Source organism: Somniosus microcephalus, unplaced genomic scaffold (assembly GCF_052327205.1).
Source record: "Somniosus microcephalus isolate GS21.2 unplaced genomic scaffold, FLI_Smic_1.0 unresolved_chr1, whole genome shotgun sequence".
NCBI classification, from domain to species: domain Eukaryota; kingdom Metazoa; phylum Chordata; class Chondrichthyes; order Squaliformes; family Somniosidae; genus Somniosus; species Somniosus microcephalus.
The window spans coordinates 51,549,136-51,574,224 of record NW_028225179.1 but is presented as its reverse complement, the minus strand read 5'-3'; positions in this window follow the sequence as shown (position 1 = coordinate 51,574,224).

The following is a 25,089-nucleotide window of genomic DNA, read 5'->3' as shown; positions in this document are numbered from 1 at the left end:
GGAATTCTAGCCTTCATCTCAAGTTGGCGGTAATACAGGGTGGTGGAAGGTCTGCTGGACGTCTACAGGAAAGATAGCGAAATGGTACAGGGGGAGTAGTAGTCTTAGTGATTAAGTGTGAAATCACTTCAATCATAAGAGAGACTATAATGAGAGATAAGCAGGCAATGGAGACTTTCTGGGTAGAATTAAGAGCTAGGAAAAGATTTAAGACTGTAGTGGGAGTTGGGTAGAGGCCCCCTGGTCGCAGCTGTGAAGTGCTAGATTTTATAAAAGCAGAAATTAGACAAGCGTGTAGGAAAAGCAGAGTGGTTTTAATGGAGGGTTTTAATTTTCATATAGATACGGATAAGCAGACTAGCAACTATCAGAAAGTTAATTTATTGAGTGCATCTGGAATAGTTTTATACAACAATATGCCTTAGAAACAACACACGGGCAGGCCATATTTGATTTAGTAATGAGTAATGAGTCAGATTTATTCAACAGACTAAAGGTGCATGAACATTTATTTAATAGTGATCATAACATGATCGAGTTCAACGTAGTGTTTGAATGGGAGAAACGCGACACAACTACTAAGATTCTAGATTTGGGTGGGGCCGACTTCAACGGATGAGATAGAGACTGTCCACATTAAACTGGGCAAATCTTTTAATAGGTAAAATGACAGAAGATCAGTGGGAGGTGTTTAAAATAAATTTAACATGGTACAGAATCAGTTTATACCCCTGAGGGGCAAGAACTCTACTGGACAAAAAAACAGGCATGGACGACTGAAGAGGTAAGAGACAGACAGCGGTAAAATAAAATAAAAAGCATACAAAAATGCTAAACATAGCACAGATCCTGACGAATGGGAAAGATACAAAGCACAGATAGTAAGAGCAGAGAGTAAGAGACTGGTGAAATGGGCAGACACATGGCAGATGAAAGTTAACGTAGGGAAGTGCAAAGGGATATATTTTGGTCGGAAGAATGAGGAGAGGCAATATAAACTAAATGGCACTAATTTAACGGGGCCGATTATTTCCTTTTATCGGCTCCCTCTGGAGATCACTGGCCTCTAAATTGCTCACAATGCTCTCCCCTGCAATTTATTAACCAGCTCTAAATGGTACAATTATAAGGAAGGTGCAGGAACAGGGAGACATTGGGTGTGTGCACACAAATCTTTGAAGGTGGGAGGACAAGGTGAGAAGGATGTTAGAAATGATTAGGGTTCCTTTCTTTTATTAATAGATGAATAGAGCATAAAAGCAAGGAAATTATGCTAAACATTTATAAAGCACTGGTGAGGCCTCAGCTGGAGTATTGCTTTCAATTCTGGGCACCACACTTTAGGAAAGAACTCAAGGCCTTGTAGAGAGTCTAGAATAGAGTTACTGGAATGGTACCAGGGATGGGGGACCTCCTTTATGCGAAGAGACTGGAGAAGCTGGGATTTTTCTCCTTAGAGCAGTGAATGTCAAGAGGATTGTTGATAGATATGTTGAAAATTAAGAATGGTTTTGATAGAGATAAAAAAGGAGAAACCTTAAAAATGTCGAATTAAATATGATAAAACCCTCCCAGGCGCAGTTGGGGGTGATATTTGATTTATGAGACGGACGCCTTACCACTTGGCCACCGCGCAGTACTCAGAGCTTGAGTTGAGGTTGAGGGAAAACAGAACAGACACTTGTGTACAGCAATAAAATGAGATAGTGGGGCCGGCAAATAACCGCCTCATTTAGATGAATCCTTTAATAAAACCTTTCAGAGAATCACAGAATCATACATCACAGAATGAGGCCATTTGCCCTGTCGTGCTCTTGAAAGAGCAATCCAATTATTCCCAGCTCTTTCGCCATACCCCTGCACAATTTTCCAATTCAAGTATTTATCCAATTCCCTTTTGAAACTTACTATTGAAGCTGCATCCACCACCATTTCAGGCAGAGCATTACAGATTATAATAAGTCGTAATGTAAAAAAGAAAAACTCCTCATCTCCCCGCTGGTTCTTTTGCCAATTACATTTCGACGGTTGTCCTCTGGGTGTTGCCAGGACTGGAGAATTTTGGCTCTGAGGAAAGATTGGATAGGCTGCAGTAGTTTTCTTTGGAACAGAGGAGGCGGAGTTGAGATTTAATTCAGGTGTATGAAATATTGAGGGGCCGAGCTAGAGTGGATAGGAAGCACCCATTTCAGTTAGCAGAGAGGTCAATAACAAGGAGGAATAGATTTAAAGTAATTGGTAGAAGAATTAGAGGGAAGTTGAGGAGAACTTATTTCACCCAAAGGGTGGTGGGGGTTTGTAACTCTCTACCTGAAATCGTGGTAGAGCAGGAACCCACGTCATATTTGAAAAGTCCTTGGATATTCACTTGATGTGCCGTAAACTGCAAGGCTACGGACCAATAGCTGGAAAATGGGATAGGGCTGGATAGGTCTTCCGACCAGAGCCGTTGGCCCTCCTTCTGTGCTGTAAATTTCTAAGTTTCTATGAGTCTAAGAGTCCTCGGTGTCCTGGGCATAGCTGTGTCTGACAGAAAACAACACCAGTGGGATCTTGCTGTGTAGAAATCGGCTACCGTGTTTTCCTATATTATAAGCAGAGAATACGCTTCAAAAAGTACTTCATTTTCTGTAAAGCAATTAAAAAAAAATCACCATTCATGGGATGTGGATGTCGCTGGCAATATTAGAATTTATTGCACATCCCTAATTGCCCTTGAAAAGGTGGTGATGAGCGCCTTTTTGAAGCACTGCAGGCCGTGAGGTGAAGGTACTCACCGTGCTGTTAGGGATGGAGATCCCGGATTTTGACCCAGCGACAATGAAGGAACGATGATATATTCCCAAATCAGGATGGTGCATGCCTTGGAGGGGAACTTGCAGCTGGTGGTGTTGCCAGGTGCTAACTGCTCTTGACCTTCAAGGAGGTACAGTTCGTGATTTTGGGAGGTGCTGTGGCAGAAGCTTTGGCACTTGTGTAGCGCGATGGTTACTTTCCACATATCTGCCCAAGCCTGAATGTTGTCCAGGTCTTGCTGCATTCAGGCCAGGATTGCTTCATTATCTTATGAGACGAGAATGGAACTGAACACTGTGCAATCATCGCTGAACATCCCCAGGTCTGACCTTATGATAGAAGGAAGGTCATTGATGAAGAAGGTGAAGATTAACTCCTGCAGTGATGTGCCGGTGCTGACATGATTCGCCTACAACATCCACAAGCATCTTCCTTTATGCTCGGTATGTCTCCAACAGTCGACTTTCCCCTGTGTCCACCCACAAGTTCCATTGACATCAATTTTACTCGGGCTCCTTGATGCAACACTTGGTCTAATGCGGTTTTGCTGCAAAGAGCAATCACTCTCACCTCGCCTTTAGAATTCAGCTCCTTTGTCCATGTTAGAATCAAGGCTTTAATGTGGTCTGGAACCTAGTGATCCTGTCGGGACTCAAACTGAGCATTGGTGAGCAACTGGGACTTCCGATGGCCGTGAAAGGTGCGAAAGGAGTGCAAGTTCTCTTTTTTACTGTTTAAAAACTATTAACATATGCATGATGTTTATTTGTAGGAACAGAAGGTCATCCAGCTGAAACCTTAAATCTGCCTTCCTCTCCACACAGAACCTGCCAGGGTGTCCCAGCATGGCCCGTTTATAAATGTTGATATTAAATAAATGGTTCCTTCTGCAGTGGGGAAAGAGTTAAAGTGACATCGCTGGCAGTTTCACTGAATGGTGTAATAAAGACAATAATCTAATAAGTCTTTGCAGTAGTAAACTTTTTCTAAATTGCTGAACTGGCAGTTGAGATAACCTAAGCGGTAGTGTTAGAACTGCATACTGTGTCACTTACAGACAATTGCAAATAGTCAGATGTGGAAACCATAAGAGGCCTAGAGGATATAAGTTCTGTAAGTAAAACAATGAGTTCGAAGTAAAGAGGCTAGAGAGGCAGGAAAGGAGGACAATGAGTCAGAAGTACAATGTTGATGAGACCCTATCTGGCATAAGCAAAGATCATAGGTGCAACAACAGCATGGGGGATAACTGACATAAAGGTTTACGATAATAAAAGTGGTACTTAATGTTATGCAGCATAGGCAACCAATCAGTGAAGATGCATACGGCCAAGGTCCAATCAGGTGGCAGGAATGAATTCTGAACGAGCTGGACATATGTGTTTTAATTTATAAAAATGTAGTGTTTGCTGTACCAATTTGGTGAAGTCTGGCTAAAACAGAGCAGATTGTCTCCCCACCAGTGTAACAAAGAAGACTTGATTATCGATCCGAAAACCTTGTGTCAAGTTTTTGTTTAAAATGCTCCACATCAATTGGCATCACAAACAGGATCCTCACGGACGGGAAGCATGGGCGAGTGAAGCTGAGCCAAAAACGTGAGTACTTTTAAAAACCACATACAGTTAGGGCAAGGCAACACCGTCTCATGTCCACCGCCCCCTTTTGAATCAAAGAACTAAAAGTTTTGAATCGATAAGTCAAGTGGTCTTGGGGTGCAGGTGAAATGCGTGGAAGGGTAGGCATGGTATGTGTTGCAAGTAGTGCATTAACTTTGGAGAAAAAGTCTAAAGCATAACTCTGACAACTCGAGTTGCAAGCAATGCAGAAAGTTTAAGCATACCTCTGACAACTCCAGTTGCAAGTAGTGCTCAGCATACATCTGACAACAAATTACCCGAACAAAATTGTTGCCAGTATGGACTCACTCTGTGAGAGTAAATAAGGGAGGTACCTCTGAGAACTGCGGTTGCAAGTAACATCTCACTCTGCGAGAGTAAAGCAAGGATGGTACCTCTGACAACTGCGGTTGCAAGTACTGTCTCACTCTGCGAGAGTAAAGTACGGGGCATAATGCTGACAACAATTAACCATGGAAAGTGAAAAACTCGAGTGGGGTCTCTGACACGCTATTTAGCGGACAAAAATAAAAGATTAATTGACAAAATTGTTAACAACGATTGGCAACCGAATGACCCACCGGCCAAACAAAGAGAATGGTAGGCTAAAGAAACAAAATTAAAGGAAGAAAAGGCCATCATTTTAGTGGCTCGCGCATATTATGAGTTGAGTAGCCGTGCTCAAATTTGGACCAAAAACGGGCGCGAGAATTGTGCCGAAGTACCAGTAATGGCAAGAGATCCTGTAGCGCCATCAGAGGTGAAAAGATTATTCAAGGACAGGATAGACTGGGAGGCGTTAAGCCAAAAAGGGGCTGAACATGACCTCGACTATAATGATGGGGAAATCCCGCCCCCATATGACGACACAAAAGCGGCACCTATTAAGGTGGAATTTATTCCGGGCACCCCGGCGGTGCCTATACCGGAAGGGGCACCCCCAGGCACCATATCCATCACAGCAGTACCAGTTCAGATAAAAAACACTTACGTACCTTTCTCCCCAGGAGATAAATTAAAGTTGCTTCAAATACTGCCGGAACTAAAGCCCCGACAAAGTAATGCCATATTCTGACAGAAACTAAGAGAAATGAGAATAGGTCAGAACTTCCAAAACCGGGAATATAGGGACGGAACATGGTGTCAAAATGTACCCCTACAAAGCAGCAACGAGATGTGGATTATACAGCATTTAGGACCGCTGTTACGCACGTTTTAAGATTAGTACCAGTAACCTAGGGACAAGTCATGGGAATTAGTCAGGGGAAAGAGGAGTCCGCCCATGACAATGGAGAACGGAAGTGGACTAGTTTTGTAGCCCACTCAGGTATAATAGCACCGCAACAAGACAATTGGGCATTTTTTTAAATGTACAAGGAAGGGCTGTGTGGTGCCCATCGGGCCATACTGAAAACTGGATTGGTCACCATGCAGACCTTTGATGAACTGATCAGATGGGCGACCGAGGTAGACAACCAGCAGAAAGTTAAAGTGGCTGCCTTGGAGGAACAGATAGCTGCAGTAAAGGAGATGGCAGAGCTCAGCGATCTCACAACCATCGGATCAAATCAAAGCTCTGCAGTCCTGCCACATCCAGTCGTGAGTGGTGGTGGACAATTAAACAGTTAACAGGAGGAGGAGGCTCCAAACATATCCCCATCCTCAATGATGGTGGAGCCCAGCACGCGAGTGCAAAAGACAAGGCTGAAGCATTTGCAACTATCTTCAGCCAGAAGTGCCGAGTGGATGATCCATCTCGGCCTCCTGCTGAGGTCCCCAGCATCACAGATGCCAGTCTTCAGCCCATTCAATTCACTCCACGTGATGTCAAGAAACGGCTGAAGACACTGGATACTGCAAAGGCTATGGGCCCTGAAACATTCCGGCAATAGTACTGAAGACTTGTCCTCCAGAACAAGCTGCGCACCTAGCCAAGCTGTTCCAGCACAGCTACAACACTGGTATCTACCCGGCAATGTGGAAAATTGCCCAAGTATGTCCTGTCTACAAAAAGCAGGACAAATCTGACCCAGCCAATTACCGTCCCATCAGTCTACTCTCAATCATCAGCAAAGTGATGGAAGGTGTCCTTGACAGTGCCGTCAAGCGGCACTTACTCAGCAATAACCTGCTAACTGACACCCAGTTTGGGTTCTGCTAGGGCCACTCAGCTCCTGACCTCATTACAGCCTTGGTCCAAACATGGACAAAAGAGCTGAACTCAAGAGGTGAGGTGAGAGTGACTGCCTTTGACATCAAGGCAGCATTTGATCGAGTGTGGCATCAAGAAGCCCTAGCAAAACTGAAGTCAATGGGAATCAAAGGGAAAACTCCCCATTGGTTGGAATCATACCTTGCACAAAGGAAGTCGGCTGTGGTTGTTGGAGGTCATTCATCTCAATCACATGACATCACTGCAGGAGATCCTCAGGGCCGTGTCCTAGGCCCAACCATCTTCAGCTGTTTCATCAATGACCTTCCCTCCATCATAAGGTCAGAAGTAGTGATGTTCGCTGATGATTGCACACTGTTCAGCACCATTCGAGAATCGTCAGATACTGACGCAGTCCGTGTCCATATGCAGCAAGACCTGGACAACATTCAGACTTGGGCTGACAAGTGGCAAGTAACATTCGCACCACACAAGTGCCAGGCAATGACCATCTCCAACAAGCGAGAATCTAACCATCTCCCCTTGACATTCAATGGCATTACCATCGCTGAATCCCCCACTATCAACATTCTGGGGGTTACCATTGATCAGAAACTGAACTGGACCAGCCATATAAATACTGTGGCTACAAGAGCATGCCAGAGGCTGGGAATTCTGCGACGAGTGTCTCACCTCCTGACTCCCCAAAGCCTTTCCGCCATCTACAAGGCACAAGTCAGGAGTGTGATGGAATACTCTCCACTTGCCTGGATTAGTGCAGCTCCAACAACACTCAAGAAGCTCGACACCATTCAAGATAAAGCAGCCCGCTTGATTGGCACTCGATCCACCACCTTCAACATTCACTCCCTCCACCACCGGCACACTGTGGCTGCAGTGTGTACCATCTACAAGATGCACTGCAGCAACTCGCCAAAGCTCCTTCAACAGCACCTTCCAAACCCGCGACCTCTACCACTTAGAAGGACAAGGGCAGCAGATGCATCGGAACGTCACCACCTACAAGTTCCCCACCAAGCCACACACCATCCTGACTTGGACCTGTATCGCCGTTCCTTCACTGTCGCTGGGCCAAAATCCTGGAACTCCCTTCCGAACAGCATTGTGGGAGTACCTACACCATATGGACTGCAGCGGTTCAAGAAGGCAGCTCACCACCATCTTCTCAAGGGCAATTAGTGATAGGCACTAAATGCAGGCCTAGGCAGCCAGCGACGCCCACATCCCATCAATAAATAATTTTTTTTAAAAGTCTGTTTTAAATGCAATAGGCTTTGGCACAAGAGATATGAGTGGTCAGTTGTTAATCACTTCTTTTTGCGAGCAGTTTCCTTGAATCTGCTCACTATTCTCCACATAAAAACAAGTTTAGCAGTATCAGCGGCCGCGTGGCCTAATGGATAAGGCGTCGGACTTCGGTTGCAAGTTTTTCAGTTACCAGAAGATTGCAGGTTTGAGTTCTGCCGCGGTCGTTTAAATAACTGGGCGACACTTTTTCTGTTCTGAATCTGGCTTCAAACTGACCATTTTTGACAGCCCCCAACTGAAGCAGCGGAAGGCCTTTTGCTTACATTAAGCTGATTGTACATTTTCAACATTGTTTATCTGTGTGCACGGGCAGGATAAGCAGTGAAGTGGACTTTCTTTCAGGGTATTTCTGCTTAGATGCAAAAAGCAGGAAATGGAATGGCTGAGAACAGTGTATAGTTGAGAAGAGGTGGCCGAGAGGTTAAGGCGATGGACTGTTAAACCATTGCCGATCTGTACGCGAGGATTCGGATCCCATCCTCGTCGTCATTACGTTTGAGTCTGGTACACTTTCCGAGCATTTAACTGAATCTTGCCTAAAATAAGCTTTCAAATGCAATTTCGTCATAACCGTCCTGGTCTGTGCCCCATGCATTACTGATGTCTTGTTAAAATTAAAAGAGACCACTGCAATTCTTCAACTTCTTGAATGAAGGTGGAGCAGTGGTCGCGATTCGGAGATTGTCAAACTCCTCCTTTCTTCTGCTGAGATTGTCACCGACTGAAAGAGTAGCGGGACCAGAGGCAAATGATTAGGGAGCAGAAACATAAATTTCTCCTTTAGGAGGCAATGTAATTTCAAAAATATTTATCAACCTTAATGACGAGATTTTCTGTTTTAGTGTCTTTGGTTGAGAGATAAATAATGGGCGAGAAATCCTCGTTCTTTTCGGCATACACTCATGGGATCGGAGGGCCCGGTTTAAAGTCTTACTAGAAAGACGAGCGGCAGAACGGGGCTATAAACGCACCAGAGACCAGGTAAGGCCTCAGTGCGTCGGCGGGAATCCTGAGCGGCAGGGCGGGGCTGTAAACGCCCCAGAGACCAGGTAAGGCCTCAGTGCGTCGGCGGGAATCCTGAGCGGCAGAGCGGGGCTATAAACGCCCCAGAGACCAGGTAAGGCCTCAGTGCGTCGGCGGGAATCCTGAGCAGAAGAGCGGGGCTATAAACGCCCCAGAGACCAGGTAAGGCCTCAGTGCGTCGGCGGGAATCCGGAGCGGCAGAGCGGGGCTATAAACGCCCCAGAGACCAGGTAAGGCGTACCAGTCTCCAGTCTGGAAGGAGAGAGGTAAAAAGTAATCCAAGTGTGACGTCACCAGAAAGCGGGTAAGTGATTGGTTGGTAAGTATTTCTCCCTTTTTAAGCTTAAATCTCTTTGGTTTATAGTTTCTAAGGTGTGATATTCACCATCTAGAATCGGGGCAGAGGATATTTAAGAATAATATTAAGAAATGTAATTAATTAGATAGAATGGGCGATCAGGTGATGTGTTGCTGCTGCAATATGTGGGAGCTGGTGAACACCATTGATGCTCACGGTGATGACATTTGCAGTAAGTGTTGGCTGCTCGAGGAATTCCGGCTACGTGTTGAAGAGCTGGAGTCCGAGCTTCAAACACTGAGACACATCAGGGAGGGGGAGAGATACCTGGACTCTGTGTATCACGAGGTAGTCACACCAATTAGATTAATTAATTCAGATGTAGTCCGTGGCCAGGGTCAGGATGGTGTGACTCGAAGTGAGGCAGGTACGGCGATCCAGGAGGTAGTGTTGGAGGAGCCGCAGCCCTTGCACTTGTCCAACAGGTTCGATGCTCTTACTCCCTGTGAGGATGGGAACAGGGGCTGCGGGGAGGATGAGCAACCTGACCACAGCACCGTGGAGCAGGGGGCCATTCAAGTGGGGGGAGTTAAAAGAAATGTTGCAGCGGTAGGGGATAGTATCGTTAGGGGGATAGATAGAGTTCTTTGCAGCTGAGAGCGAGAGTCCCGAAGGCTGTGTTGCCTGCCCGGTGCCAGGGTTAAGGACATCTCCTCTGGACTGGAGAGAAACTTAGAATGGAAGGGGGAGGATCCAGTTGTCGTGGTCCATGTTGGTCCCAACGACATAGATAGGACAAGGAAGGAGGTTCTGCTGAGGGAGTTTGAGCAGCTAGGGGCCAAATTAAAAAGCAGAAGCACAAGGGTAATAATCTCTAGATTATTACCTGAACCACGAGCGAATTTGGCTAGGACAAATAAAATTAGAGAGTTAAATGCGTGGCTCAAACACTGGTGTGGGAGAAATGGGTTTTGCTTCCTGGGACACTGGCACCAGTACTGGGGCAGGAGGGAGCTGTTCCGTTGGGACGGGCTTCAGTTGGCCAGTGCTGGGACTAGAGTCCTGGCGGATCATATAACTAGGGCTGTAGAGAGGGCTTTAAACTAACTAGTCGGGGGGAGGTTCCTAGAGAGCAAATAATAAAAATGACAACAGAGAAGGTCATAGACTTAGGTAGCAGTGGGGAAATTAAAAACCAGAGCGTGTCAGGAAGAGGCAGAAGGTATGGAGAAAAAAGGTAAAGTAATAAAAAGGGGAAAAGCAGGAACTAAGTGTCACAAAACATATTTGAAAGTTCTCTATCTGAATGCACGTAGCATTCGTAACAATATAGACGAGTTAATGGCACAAATAACAACATATGGGTATGATCTTGTGGCCATTACAGAAACATGGCTGCAGGGTGACAATGCCTGGGAATTAAACATACCAGGTTATTTAACGATCAGGAAGGACAGGCAGGAAGGAAGGGGAGGTGGGGTGGCTATGTTACAAAAGGAAGGACTCTCTGTAATACAGAGAAATTATATTGGGTCAAAAGATCAGGATAACGAAACAGTTTGGGTGGAGGTAAGGATTAATAAGGGGGAAAAAACACTAGTGGGCATAGTCTATAGGCCTCCGAACAGTGGCAACTCTGTTGGACGGAGTATCAATCAGGAAATAGTTGAGGCTTGTAATAAGGGAACATCTATAATTATGGGGGATTTTCACGATCATATTAATTGGACAAATCAAATTGGGCAGGGCTGCCTTGAGGACGAGTTCATTGAGTGTAATAGGGATGGGTTTCTTGAGCAGTATGCAACTGAACCGACCAGGGGGCAAGCAACCTTAGATCTGGTCCTGTGTAATGAGACGGGATTAATTAAAAATGTCCCAGTAAAGGACCCCCTTGGAATGAGTGACCATAACATGGTTGAATTCCATATTCAATTAGAGGGTGAGAAGGTTGGATCTCAAAGAAGCGTGCTAAGCTTGAATAAAGGAGTCTATGAAGGTATGAGAGCGGAATTGAGTAGAGTGGATTGGGAAAATAGATTAAAGGGGAAGACGATACATGATCAGTGGTGTACATTTAAGGAGTTATTTTACAACTTCCAAAAAAAATATATTCCACTGAGAAGAAAAGGGTGTAAAAGAAAAGACAGCCATCCGTGGCTAAGTAAAGAAATTAAGGATAGTATTCGACTAAAAACAAGGGCATATAAGGTAGCCAAAACTAGTGGGAGGATTGAGGATTGGGAAAACTTTAAAAGACAGCAAAAAGTAACAAAAAGATTGATTAAGAAAGGGAAGATAGATTATGAAAGTAAATTAGCAAAAAATATAAAAACAGATAGTAAGAGTTTTTATAGTTATTTAAAAAGAGAAAGGGTGGCTAAAGTAAATGTTGGTCCCTTAGAGGATGAGACCGGGAAATTAATGGTGGGAAATATGGAGATGGCAAAAACACTGAATGAATATTTTACATCAGTCTTTACAGTAGAAGACACTAAGAATATCCCAGCACTGGACAAACAGGGGGCTAAAGGGGGGGGAGGAGCTAAACACGATCCAAATCACTAAGGAAGTGGTACCCGGTAAAATAATGGGACTCAAGGCGGATAAATCACCTGGACCTGATGGCTTACGTCCTAGGGTCTTGAGGGAAGTGGCGGTAGGGATTGTGGATGCATTGGTAATAATTTTCCAAAACTCCCTGGACTTGGCAAAGGTCCCGTCAGACTGGAAAACTGCTAATGTAACACCCTTATTTAAAAAGGGCAGTAGACAGAAAGCTGGAAACAATAGACTGGTTAGCCTAACATCTGTGGTAGGTAAAATTTTGGAGTCCATTATTAAGGAGACAGTAACAGGACATTTGGATAATCATAATTTAATGGGACAAAGTCAGCATGGTTTTATGAAGGGGAAGTCATGTTTGACAAATTTGCTGGAGTTCTTTGAGGAAGTAACGTATAGGGTGGATAAAGGGGAACCAGTGGACGTAGTGTATTTAGACTTCCAAAAGGCATTTGACAAGCTGCCACACAAAAGATTATTGCTTAAGATAAAAAATCACGGGATTGGGGGTAATATTCTGGCATGGATAGCGGATTGGCTATCTAACAGAAGGCAGAGAGTTGGGATAAATGGTTCATTCTCAGACTGGCAATCAGTAACTAGTGGTGTTCCGCAGGGGTCAGTGCTGGGTCCCCAACTCTTTACAATCTGTATTAACGATTTGGAGGAGGGGACCGAGTGTAACATATCAAAGTTTGCAGATGACACTAAGATGGGAGGGAAAGTAGTGAGTGAGGAGGACATAAAAAACCTGCAAGGGGACATAGACAGGCTAAGTAAGTGGGCAGAGATTTGGCAGATGGAATACAATACTGGAAAGTGTGAGGTTATACACTTTGGCAGGAAAAATCGTTGAGCAAGTTATTATCTTAATGGCAAGAAACTGGAAAGTACTGAAGTACAAAGGGATCTGGGGGTCCCGGCGCACGAAACTCAAAAGTTTAGTGTGCAGCTGCAGCAAGTGGTTAAGAAGGCCAATGGAATGTTGGCTTTCATTGCTAGGGGGATAGAATATAAAAATAGGGAGGCATTGCTTCAGTTGTACAAGGTATTGGTGAGACCGCACCTGGAATACTGCATACAGTTTTGGTGTCCATACTTAAGAAAGGACATACTTGCTCTCGAGTCAGTACAAAGAAGGTTCACTCGGTTAATCCCGGGGATCAGGGGATGGACATATGAGGAGAGGTTGAGTAGATTGGGACTCTACTCATTGGATATCAGAAGAATGAGAGGCGATCTTATTGAAACATATAAGATTGTGAAGGGGTTGGATTGGGTGGATGCGGGGAAGATGTTCCCGATGATCGGTGAAACTAGAAGTAGGGGGCATAGTCTTAGAATAAGGGGCTGCTCTTTCAAAACAGGGATGAGGAGGAACTACTTCACTCAGCGGTGGTAGGTCCATGGAATATGCTGACCCAGAAAGCAGTAGAAGCTACATCATTACATAAATTTAAAACAGAAATAGACAGTTTCCTAGAAGTAAAGGGAATTAAGGTTTACGGGGAGCGGGCAGGAATTTGGACATGAGCCTAGGTTCGGATCGGTCATTGCCCTGTGGGTAGTGGAGCGGGCCCAAAGGCCGTGTAGCCTGATCCTGTTACTATTTCGTGTGTCTAATTCTGTTAGATTCAGGAGATGGTTCTGTGATAGTGGATTGGCGGTTAGGATCAGATCAGCCATGATCTTATTGAATGGTGGACCAGGCTCGAGGGGCCGATTGGCACACTCCTGCTCCTATTTCTTATGTTCTTATGTTCTTATGACGGAGGCACCAACAGTGCAGCACTACCTCAGCACTGCAGTGGAGTGTCAGCCTGGATTATGTGCTCAAGTCTCTGGAGTTGTGCTTGACTTTGCTGCCGCTGAGCCACGCCTGACACCTGCACACAGTTCATTTGGCTGGAGAGAAATGACGGAGATAAAGGGAAAAATTAAAATGGAGTAAACCTTCAGTTTGTCGTCAAACAGAAAAGCGGGCATCGTAATCGGCCGCCTGTTATAGAAACAGTCCGATTTATGTTGCCATCGATTTCATAAGCATTGAAAATCAGGCCGGTCTATAATGGAATGGGTCGTGGTCAGTTGTTCATCACTCTGGGTCTGTTTAAACCGGGAGTGCTCACAGTCCCGGATCATTCAGTGTCTGTTTAAAATGGTAGAGCCCACAGTCGCGGATCAATCCGGTTTTTTTAAAGTAGAGCGATTTCAGCTTTTATGACCGAGGTGTTGAGCGCGGCGGGGCGCGTCCGAGATTGGAACCCGGGACCTCTTGCATTTTGAGCCACAGAAATTCCCTAAGCGAAAATCATACCCCTAGACTAACGAGCCGCCGATGTTTTGCTTCAAGTTGCACTGTGATTCCCTGCGCTGGTGCAAACGCAGCTCGCAGAAGTCCTGTTCATTCAGTTAAAATGTTTTTCTTTTCCTCAATCCGCTTCTATTTGCGAGCAGTTTCCTTGAATCTGCTCACAATTCTCCCGATAAAAAGAAGCTCAGCAACAGCAGCGGCTGTGTGGCCTAATGGATAAGGGGTCTGACTTCGGTGGCGAATTTTTCAGTTCTCAAAAGATAGCAGGTTCGAGTCCTGCCACGGTCGTTTAATTAACTGGGCGACACTTTTTCTGTTCTGAATCTAGCTTCACAGCGACCATTTTTGACAGTCCCTCAACTGAAGCAGCGGAAGGCCTTTTGCTTCCATTAAGCTGATTGTACATTTTCAACATTGTACTTCTGTGTGCACGGGCAGGATAAGCGGTGAAGTGGACTTTCTTTCAGGGTATTTCTGCTTCGATGCAAAAAGCAGGAAATGGAATGGCTGAGAGCAGTGCATCGGTGAGACGGGGTGGCCGATAAGTTGTGGCGATGGGCTGTTAATCCATTGCCGATCTGTACGCGAGGATTCGGATCCCATTCTCATCGTTATTACGTTTGATACTGGTGCACTTTCCGAGCATTTAACTGAATCTTGCCTAGAATAAGCTTTCAAATGCAATTTCGTCAGAATCGCCCTGGTGCTCCTGGTCTGTGCCCCATGCATTACTCATATCTTGTTAAAATTAAAAGAGACCACTGCTGTTCTTCAACACCTTGAATGAAGGTGGTGCAGTGATCGCGATTCGGAGATTGTCGAACTCCTCCTTTCTTCTGCTGAGATTGTCACCGACTGAAAGAGTAGCGGGACCAGAGGCAAATGATTAGGGAGCAGAAACATAAATTTTTCCTTTAGGAGGCAATGTAATTTCAAAAATATTTATCAACCTTAATGACGAGATTTTCTGTTTTAGTGTCTTTGGTTGAGAGATAAATAATGGGCGAGAAATCCTCGTTCTATTCGGCATACTCTCATGGGATCGGAGGGCCCGGTTTAACGTCTTACTGGAAAGACGGAGGCACCAACAGTGCAGCACTACGTCATTACTGCACTGGGGTGTCAGCCTGGATTATCTGCTCAAGTCTCTGGAGTGGTGCTTGACTTTGCTGCCGCTAAGCCACGGCTGACAACTACACTCAGCTCATTTGGCTGGAGAGAAATGACGGAGATAAAGGGAAATATTAAAATGGAGTAAACCTTCAGTTTGTCGTCCAACAGAAAAGCGGGCATCGTAATCGGCCGCCTTTTATTTAAACAGTCCGATTTATGTTGCCATCGATTTCATAAGCATTGAAAATCAGGCCTGTCTATAATGGAATGGGTCGTGGTCAGTTGTTAATCATTCTGGGTCTGTTTAAACCGGGAGTGCTCACAGTCCCGGATCATTCAGTGTCTGTTTAAAATGGCAGAGCTCACAGTCCCGGATCATTTCGTTTTTTTTTAAAGTGGAGCGATTTCAGCTTTCATGACGGAGGTGTTGAGTTTAACTAAATGCAGGGGGGCTCGTCCGCGATTTGAACCCGGGACTTTTCGCATATTTAAGCCACAGAAATTCCCTAAGCGAGAATCATACCCCTAGACCAACGAGTCACCAATGTTTTGTTTCAAGTTGCATTGTGATTACCTGCGCTGGTGCAAACCCAGCTCGCAGAAGTCCTGTTCATTCAGTTAAAATGTTTATCTTTTCCTCAATCCGCTTCTTTTTGCGAGCAGTTTCCTTGAATCTGCTCACAATTCTCCCCATAAAAACAGACGCAGCAGCATCAGCGGCCACGTGGCGTAATGGATAAAGTGTCTGATTTCGGTTGCAAGTTTTTCAGTTTTCAAAAAATTGCAGGTTCGGGCCATGCCGCGGTCGCTTAATTAACTAAGCGACACTTTTTCTGTTCTGAATCTGGCTTCAAACCGACCATTTTTGACAGTCCCTCAACTGAAGCAGCGGTAGGTCTTTTGCTTACATTTAGCTGATTGTACATTTTCAACATTGTAGGTCTGTGTGCACGGGCAGGATAAGCGGTGAAGTCGACTTTCTTTCAGGGTATTTCTGCTTAGATGCAAAAAGCAGTAAATGGAATGGCTGAGAGAAGTGAATGGTGGAGATGAGGTGGCCGACAGGCTAAGGCGATGGACTGTAAATCCATTGCTGATTTGTACGCGAAAGCTCGGATCCCATCTTCGTCGTTATTCCGTTTGAAACTGGTATACTTTCGGAGCACTTTACTGAATCTTGCCTAAAATAAGTTTTCAAATGCAATTTCGTCAGAATCGCCCTGGTGCTGCTGGTCTGTGCCCCGTGCATTACTCCTATCTTGTTAAAAGTAAAAGAGACCACTGCCATTCTTCAACTTCTTGTATGAAGGTGGAGCAGTGATCGCGATTCGGAGATTGTTGAACTCCTCCTTTCTTCTGCTGAGATTGTCAGCGAATGAAAGAGTAGTGGGACCAGAGGCAAATGATTAGGGAGCAGAAACATAAATTTCTCCTTTAGGAGACAATGTAATTTGAAAAATATTTATCAACCTTAATGAAGAGATTTTCTGTTTTAGCGTCTTTGGTTGAGAGATAAATAATGGGCGAGAAATCCTCGTTCTTTTCGACATAATCTCATGGGATCGGAGGGCCCGGTTTAACGTCTTACGCGAAAGACGGAGGCACTACCTCAGTACTGCACTGGAGTGTCAGCCTGGATTATGTGCTCAAGTCTCTGGAGTGGTGCTTGACTTTGCTGCCGCTGAGCCACGGCTGACACCTACACTCAGTTCATTTGGCTGGAGAGAAATGACGGAGATAAAGGGAAAAATTATAATGGAGTAAACCTTCAATTTGTCGTCCAACAGAAAAGCGGGCATCGTATTCGGCCGCCTGTTACAGAAACAGCCCGATTTATGTTGCCATCGATTTCATAAGCTTTGAAAATCAGGCCTGTCTATAATGGGCGGGGTCGTGGTCACTTGTTCATCACTCTGGGTCTGTTTAAACCGGGTGTGCTAACAGTCCTGGATCAATCTGTGTCTGTTTGAAATGGCAGAGCTCATCCCGGATCATTCCGTTTTTTTTAAGAAGTCGAGCGATTTCAGCTTTGATGACCGAGTTGCTGAATTATAACTGAACGTGTCAGAGATCGTCCAGGATTTGAACCCAGGACTTCTCGCATTTTAAATCGTCAATTGCCCAAAGCGTGAATCATACCCCTAGACCAAAGAGCCGCCGATGTCATCCGCTCATTTGCATTGAGTTTCACTGCGCCGGTGCGAATCCAGCTCGCAGAGGACCTGTTTATTCAGTTGAAATATTTTTAGCTTTTCAGACTCCACTTCCTCTTTCGAGCAATTGCCTTGAACCTGCTCACAATTCGCCCCATAAAAAGAGATCGAGCAGCATCAGTGGCTGCATCGACTAATGGATAAGTGCTTCTGACATCGGTTGCGAATTATCAGTTGTCAGAAAATTGCAGGTTCGAGTCCTGCCACGGTCGTTTAATTATCTGGGCGACACTATTTCTGTTCTGAATCTGGCTTCAAACCGACCATTATTGACAGTCCCTCACCTGAAGCAACGGAAGGCCTTTTGCTTACATTAAGCTGATTGTACATTTTCAGCATTGTAGATCTGTGTGCACGGGCAGTATAAGCGGTTTAGTTGACTTTCTTTCAGGGTATTTCTACTTAGATGCAAAAAGCAGGAAATGGAATGTCTGAGAGCAGTGCATCGGTGAGACGAGGTGTCCGAGAGGTTAAGGCGCTGGACTGCTAATCCATTGTGTGCTGCACGCGTGGGTTGGGATCCCATCCTCGTCGTTCCTGTGTTACATGTTTTTAAATAAATTTTTAAATCATTGATGGGATGTGGGCGTCGCTGGCTAGGCCTGCATTTAGTGGCCATCCCTAATTGCCCTTGAGAAGATGGATGTGAGCAGTCTTCTTGAACCGATGCAGTCCATATGGTGTAGTTACACCCACAATGCTGTTAGGAAGGGAGTTCCAAGATTTTGGCCCAGCGACAGTGAATGAACGGCGATACAGTTCCAAGTCAGGATGGTGTGTGGCTTGGAGGGGAACTTGTAGGTGGTGATGTTCCCATGCGTCTGCTGCCCTTGTCCTTCTAAGTGGTAGAGATCGCGGGTTTGGAAGGTGCTGTTGAAGGAGCTTTGGCGAGTTGCTGCAGTGCATCTTGTAGATGGTACACACTGCAGCCACATTGCGCCGGTGGTGGAGGGAGTGAATGTTGAAGGTGGTGGATGGAGTGCCAATCAAGCGGGCTGCTTTATCCTGAATGGTGTCGAGCTTCTTGAGTGTTGTTGGAGCTGCACTCATCCAGGCAAGTGGAGAGTATTCCATCACACCCCTGACTTGTGCCTTGTAGATGGTGGAAAGGCTTTGGGGAGTCAGGAGGTGGGACACTCAACGCAGAATTCCCAGCCTCTGGCCTGCTCTTGTAGCCACAGTATTTATATGGCTGATCCAGTTTAGTTTCTGATCAGTGGTAACCCCCAGGATGTTGATAGTGGGGCATTCAGCGATGGTACTGCCATTGAATGTCAAGGGGAGATGGTTAGAGTCTCGCTTGTTGGAGGTGGTCATTGCCTGGCACTTGTGTGGTGCGAATGTTACTTGCCACTTGTCAGCCCAAGTCTGAATGTTGTCCAGGTCTTGCTGCATATGGACACGGACTGCATCAGTATCTGACGAGTCTCGAATGGTGCTGAACAGTGTGCAATCATCAGCGAACATCCCCACTTCTGACCTTATGATGGAGGGAAGGTCATTGATGAAACTGCTGAAGATGCTTTGGCCTAGGACACTGCCCTGAGGAACTCCTGCAGTGATGTCATGTGATTGAGATGAATGACCTCCAACATCCGCAGTCAACTTCGTTTGTGCTAGGTATGATTCCAACCAATGGAGAGTTTTCCCCTTGATTCCTTGGTTGCTCTGGTTGTGTTTATCTTTCATTCTTCATCTATGAGCTGTTTCTGAATCCGTGAGTTTCTGCTGCTTTGCGGGTGAGCGGCAGACATGCAGATATGTGCTGTTTGCTCTCCCAGATTGAGAATGTGGAAAATGTGGAGCAGTCTTCTGTAAACAAGCGGATTTACATATTTACCTCACAGTTTCCGCACATCTGGGACTGAATTCCCGCTTTTAATCATAAAATCACGGAATTTTTAACAATTATTTTAAATCTTCTGCAATGTCGCCAAACTGAGGGAATTGGGGATTTTTCATTAAAGAGCAGGGGCTCATCCGGGATTTGGGTCCTCGCGTCTCGCTTTTAAATCAATGGATTTTTCTGTGCGAGTATCATACCGCTAGACGCTATCTTTCAATGTCTCACGTCTCTGTGTCTTGTCTCTCTGTGTTTTCCACTGATGGACGTCTCAGGCTTCCTTCAACTGCCAAGTCTGATCTAACCTGCCGCACCAGCAGGAAAGGGTAAAGAAAGAAATAATGACTGAGACGGCAGGGGACGTATTTATAAAGTCAAATTCGAATTTTCAGACCGAACCCGGTGAAGTAAGGATGATATTGTTGACTTGAAATATTTCGGGTACCACTTGATATTGCTGTACATTTTATAGGAACTCGAGATTGGAAGGACAGAATCAGTCTGAAAGAAATCATACAGCTTCGTTTACCAGCGGCTTGTTTGTCTCAGAGTTTGAATCTCGCTCGAGGGGTTTCATTGGTTGCTATGGGAGAGGATCCCAGATTCACACGCTGTCTTTGTACAGTTGCAGAATGTGCGCAGATTGAAGCTGACATGATAATTGTTTACAACTCAACTGATCACATTGGCGATTCTCAGTCCTTGAAGGACATCAATGTGGTTTTGCTTTAAAAGTTCATCACCGAAACCTGACTGAACAGTGACTTCTGGCGGGACTCAAGCCCACAACATTTGAATGACCTTTCCAGCCATTACACTAGAAAGGCCAATGCACTACCCATTGCGCCAGAAAGCCGATTACAGCAGATGATGCTGAATCGATGAGATTGAGCTTCTTTGTGGGTGACCGAGAGACTTGATGATTCAGATGATTTCCCTGAAAATAATTTCCAGCTCCGTCTTTTCCCAAAGTTTGTACAAACGTATTAATGAGAGGATCAGATACATCGCTAGGGGAAAGTCGTCCACTAAACATTGAAAGTTGACAGTATTTATTGTTAGCGGTTTAGATTTATTCTGGTATAAAAGTCGCCGCGATCTGGGCCTGATTCGAGCAGGCGGTCTCATGATCTGGAGTCAGACGGGTTCCCGAAATCCTGTTGCGTCTCAAATACCCTCATATACAGACTCTTCCATTATAGGGTGGTACTTTGAGATACCACGCCATCAATTCTAACTGTGTGACACATGAAGGCTTTCAAACCCCCGCCAGCACCCGCGGGGTGTGAGACAGCCTTGGGGAGCAGCATTCCCTATCAGCGCCCATATCCCGCTTGCTTCTGCCGCCTGCTGCAAGTGATCTGCAACAAATACATTTGCAGGTACAGGGCGCAAAGAATCATCAGGGAAAGAGGCATGAACTCAAAATCCAAATTAGAGCGACAGGATCAGAGGGTCAGTTAATGTCCTGGGGTGTGAACTTCCGTCAGAGCTGCAAACAAATAGGTTTAAGAGAGAGAGAATCTATTTCCTCTGTTGGGAGGGTCCAGCACAATGGGGCATAACCGTAAAATTAGAGCTACCCCGTTCAGGGATGATGTAAGGAAGCGTTTCTTCACACAGAGGGTAGTAGGAATCTTGAACTCTCTTCCCGAAACAGCTGTTCAGGCTGGGGATCAATTGACAATTTCAAAATGAGATCGAGAGGTGTGTGTTCGGCGAGGATGTGAAGGTTTATGGAATCATCGCAGGTAGATGGAGTTCAGATGCAGATCTGCCATGATCTAATTGAATAGCGAGCAGGCTCGAGGGCCTGAATGGCCTCCTGCTGTTTCTATGTTCCTCTGACAGTAACAGGACAGAAACATCAACAGCTGCAAACATACATCGCATTTTATTCATATTTAACAGCAAAAATATGCGGGCCGTGCGCAACTATGCTGTGGTCAGAAGAATTACGCGAAGCCGACGTGTGGCGCTGTGATGGTATCATGGTTAGTGCCCTGCATTGTGGCCGCAGTAACCTCGGTTCAAAATTAAATCACTTCACAGCTCGCTTTGCATCTTCTGTCCTCTGCGGCACCTGCTAATGGAACAGACTGAAAAATCAATATTTACGACATTAAAAATGATGTTTTGTTGACGGTGCAAACCTATTTACTCCTTTTAAACCCACGCTCTCACATGCCTGAGCTTGATGCTCCATAATTCAAACCCGCCTCTTCTCCCAGCTTTTTCTTCTTCAACAATCAGTAGCCATTCTTTACTTGCCTCCTTACATTTCATTGTCACTTGCCTGCGGTATTTCCTTAATCAGACATTCACTTTCATGTGGTTATGTGGTTAATTTCTCTCTGCTACCACCGTGATTCATGGCAGCACATGTCCCATTCGCAGCAATGAACAACCAATTGATACATTTCGATTTGTGTGACCACTTGACAGACAAGCGCTGCGGAAGCACGACTGGACTTTTGAAGGATAGCGGCGGGATTGTTCACGAAATTTCCTTGGAGAATCTTGTGATATCTTGTTAACTGAAGAAGTGGGTTCTGTTTTGATGCTGGCTGGCGCTTTTCCCAAAACTTTTGCAGTGCGTGAGCAACAGGCAGCGTTACCTAGCTGCCAACGAGGGTTGAAATCTGAGGTATTGGCCCGCTGTTATGTTGCAGTTAGATCGGAAGTGCTGCGTCTTAATCTTAACAAGTCTTTTGAAGTGTGTGATTGAAATAAATCTATATATATAAACCGGTACGTCTCTCTGTCTGTCTCTCTGTCTTTCTGTCTGTCCGGCTATACAATCAAAAGTTATAGAGCGTACCTACACGTATGTTATATAATAATAATAATAATTCAACTTTATTGTCATTGTACAATGCACAAGTACATGAACAACGAAATGTGATCTTGCAAGCTCCCATGAGTCCTGTACAAATAACATTAACATTAAACGTAAATAGCACCATCCTGGGAGAAGCAAAGCCGTTGTGTCTGTGCGCGCCGCCATTCCATTTCCACCAATCCTCCTGTCCGACAATCTTCAGCCCAACGCCCGGGCCTGCTCACCAGCCGCCCCTTCTGGGGCTCCTTCCGTGTCCTTCTCACCAACCGCCCCTCCTCGGGGGTCCTTCTGTGTCCTTTTCACCAACCGCCCCTCCTCGGGGCTCCTTCCATGACCTTCTGCACCTGATCTTACCCTGATGGTCACCCCTACCAGGTACTAACCAGGCCTGGCTCTGCTTAGTTTCACAATCACTTGCCAGTGACCCTGTCCCTAGTCCCAGGAACAGGGTCGGAAGAAACCTTATCGTTAGGGGACTCTCGTAGGCCTATTTACTTTTTTGTCAGGCAAAAATTGTTTGGACAGTACACAAAAAACGTTCAAAAATCCTCAAAAATCCACTCATTAGCTGTTGACCAATCCTACCTCTCATTAGCGTTAAGTGATGTGCTGCTTGACCAATTCTGCAGTTCACTCACCTGATGGTTGACCAATCAGTGCAGCATGGTCCTAATCCTCCAGTCTCCGTAAATTTCGCCACCATTTTTTCCATCCCCACAGGGACAGCAGCAGCAAAAGATACCCCCACATTGCGGCTCCCGATCCAGCACCCGCCCCGCCGGAGCGGCAGGTAAGTTGGGCTCACTCGGGCTGTGCTTCACAACCGCTGGGCCCGACACACACAGTGGTCCAGGGAGCGGCAGCGGCCGGCCGTCCTCGGCCCTGAAGCGCTAGGCCCCTCATGGCCGCTATCACAACAGCACCGGGCCTCAGGCACAAGGCAGGGAGAGGGGATGGAGGGGGAGGGGAGGGAGGGGGAGGACAGCACAGGGGGAGAGGGAGAGTGAGGGGGGACAGACGGGGGCAGGGAGACAGCGTAGTCCAAAACTGCCCTGGCAATGCCGGGCACCCCCGGCTAGTAGAGGATAAATGGAAAGAGCACTAGTGGGTGAATGCAGCGATTACAGGAGGTTGGCCATAATGAAATGTTTTTGAATGCCCGTGGCACGGGACCCTGTGTTCTTTATGAAGAGTGGGAGCAGGGATAAAGATTAACAGAAATAAAATATACTGACTTGTTGCGAATCAGAAAACTGCACTGGTCTGTGATCAGTAAAAGTTTGAAATTAAATTCATTTCCAAAGGATAAAGTTAACCCTTTCTTCTAGCTCCCTCATCATTTGCTGGTTCCGTTAATCTTTCAAGCGGTGTAAGAACATAAGAAGAGAACAAATAGGAACAGGAGTAGGCCATTCGGCCCTTCGAGCCTGCCCTGCCATTCATTGAGATCATGGCTGATTTCTGCCTCAACTTCATTCACCGGCCCTATTGGCATATCCCTTGATGCCATTACTGGTCAGAAAACTATCGACTTCTGTTTTGAATATACCCAATGAAAGAGCCTCCACAGCCAACTGGGCTAGAGAATTCCAAATATTCACCACCCTCTGTGTGAAGAAATGTCTTCTCATCTCATTCCTAAATGGCCTACCCTTTATCCTGAGACAGTGCCCCCTGGTTCTAGACTCCCCAGCCTTGGAAAACATTCTCCCAGCATCCACCCTATTATAATATTGCACGCTTCAATGAGATCCCCTCTCATTGTTCTGAATTCAAGAGAATATAGGTCTAGTTTACTCAATCTCTTCTCATAGGATGGTCCCGCCATCTGAGGAATCAATCTCGTGAATCTTCGATGCAGCCCCTCTATGGCAACTATATCCTTCCATAGCAAAGGACATCAAAATTGTACACAGTACTCCAGGTGTGGCCTCACCAATGCCCTATATAGTTGGAGTAAGACATCTTCACTCCTGTAACCAAATCATCTTGTAATGAAGACCCGCATAACAATTGCCTTCCTAATGACTTGCTGCACCTGCACATTCACTTTCAGTGACTGATATACAAGGACACCCAGGTCCCTTTGATCATCTGCATTCCCCAATTGTTCACCATTTAGGAAGTACTCTGCCTTTCTGTTTTTTCTAACAAAGTGGACACCCTCACATTTATCCACATTATCTTCCATCTGCCATGTTCTAGCCCACTACTGAGCCTGTCGAGATCCCCTTGAAGCCTCCTCACTTCCTTTTCACAACGGACCCTGCCACCTAGCTTTGTATCATCAGTAAATTTGGAAATGTTACATTTAGTCCCCTCATCCAAATCATTGATATAGATTGTGAATAGGTGGGGCCCAAGCACCGATCCTTGCAGTAACCCACTAGTCAATGCCTGCCATCCTGAAAAAGACCCGTTTATCCCTCCTCTTTGTTTTATGTCTGTTAACCTGTGTAAAGCCCGTGTAGATTGGATTTTACTCTCAGCTATTCCCAGCGACGTGAAAATGAAACACGAGGAGACGAGGATTGCCCCGAGCAGCAGAACTGGGCACTTACTTTATTTCGATTGCTGAGGGAGTTGTTCTGGTCCTCTAATATTTCCTTCACCACTAAAACGCCTGTTCTAACTCACAGGCATTAATGGGCGGTTTTATTAAATGGTGGATAGTTTCCATCAAATAGATTTGAATAAATCTTCAAAAAGACGAGGTTCGGACTGGAACTGATAAGATGTCGATCACAGAGTTAAAATCAAAGTCCGCCTCATTGTCCAATGAGGCAGGAAACCACGAACAAAGAGGAAGGGAATGCAGCAAGGAGGGATGGAAGGGAGGAAGGAGGAAGGCACTCTCGATTCCAGCTTCTTTCCATTAGAGCTGGCTGAAATATTAGGTGGAGAAATTGGGAGAATTTTACCAATCAGGGAGAGAAAATATCGTCTATCTTGGGGACTGTAACATTTTCAGTCTACGTATCT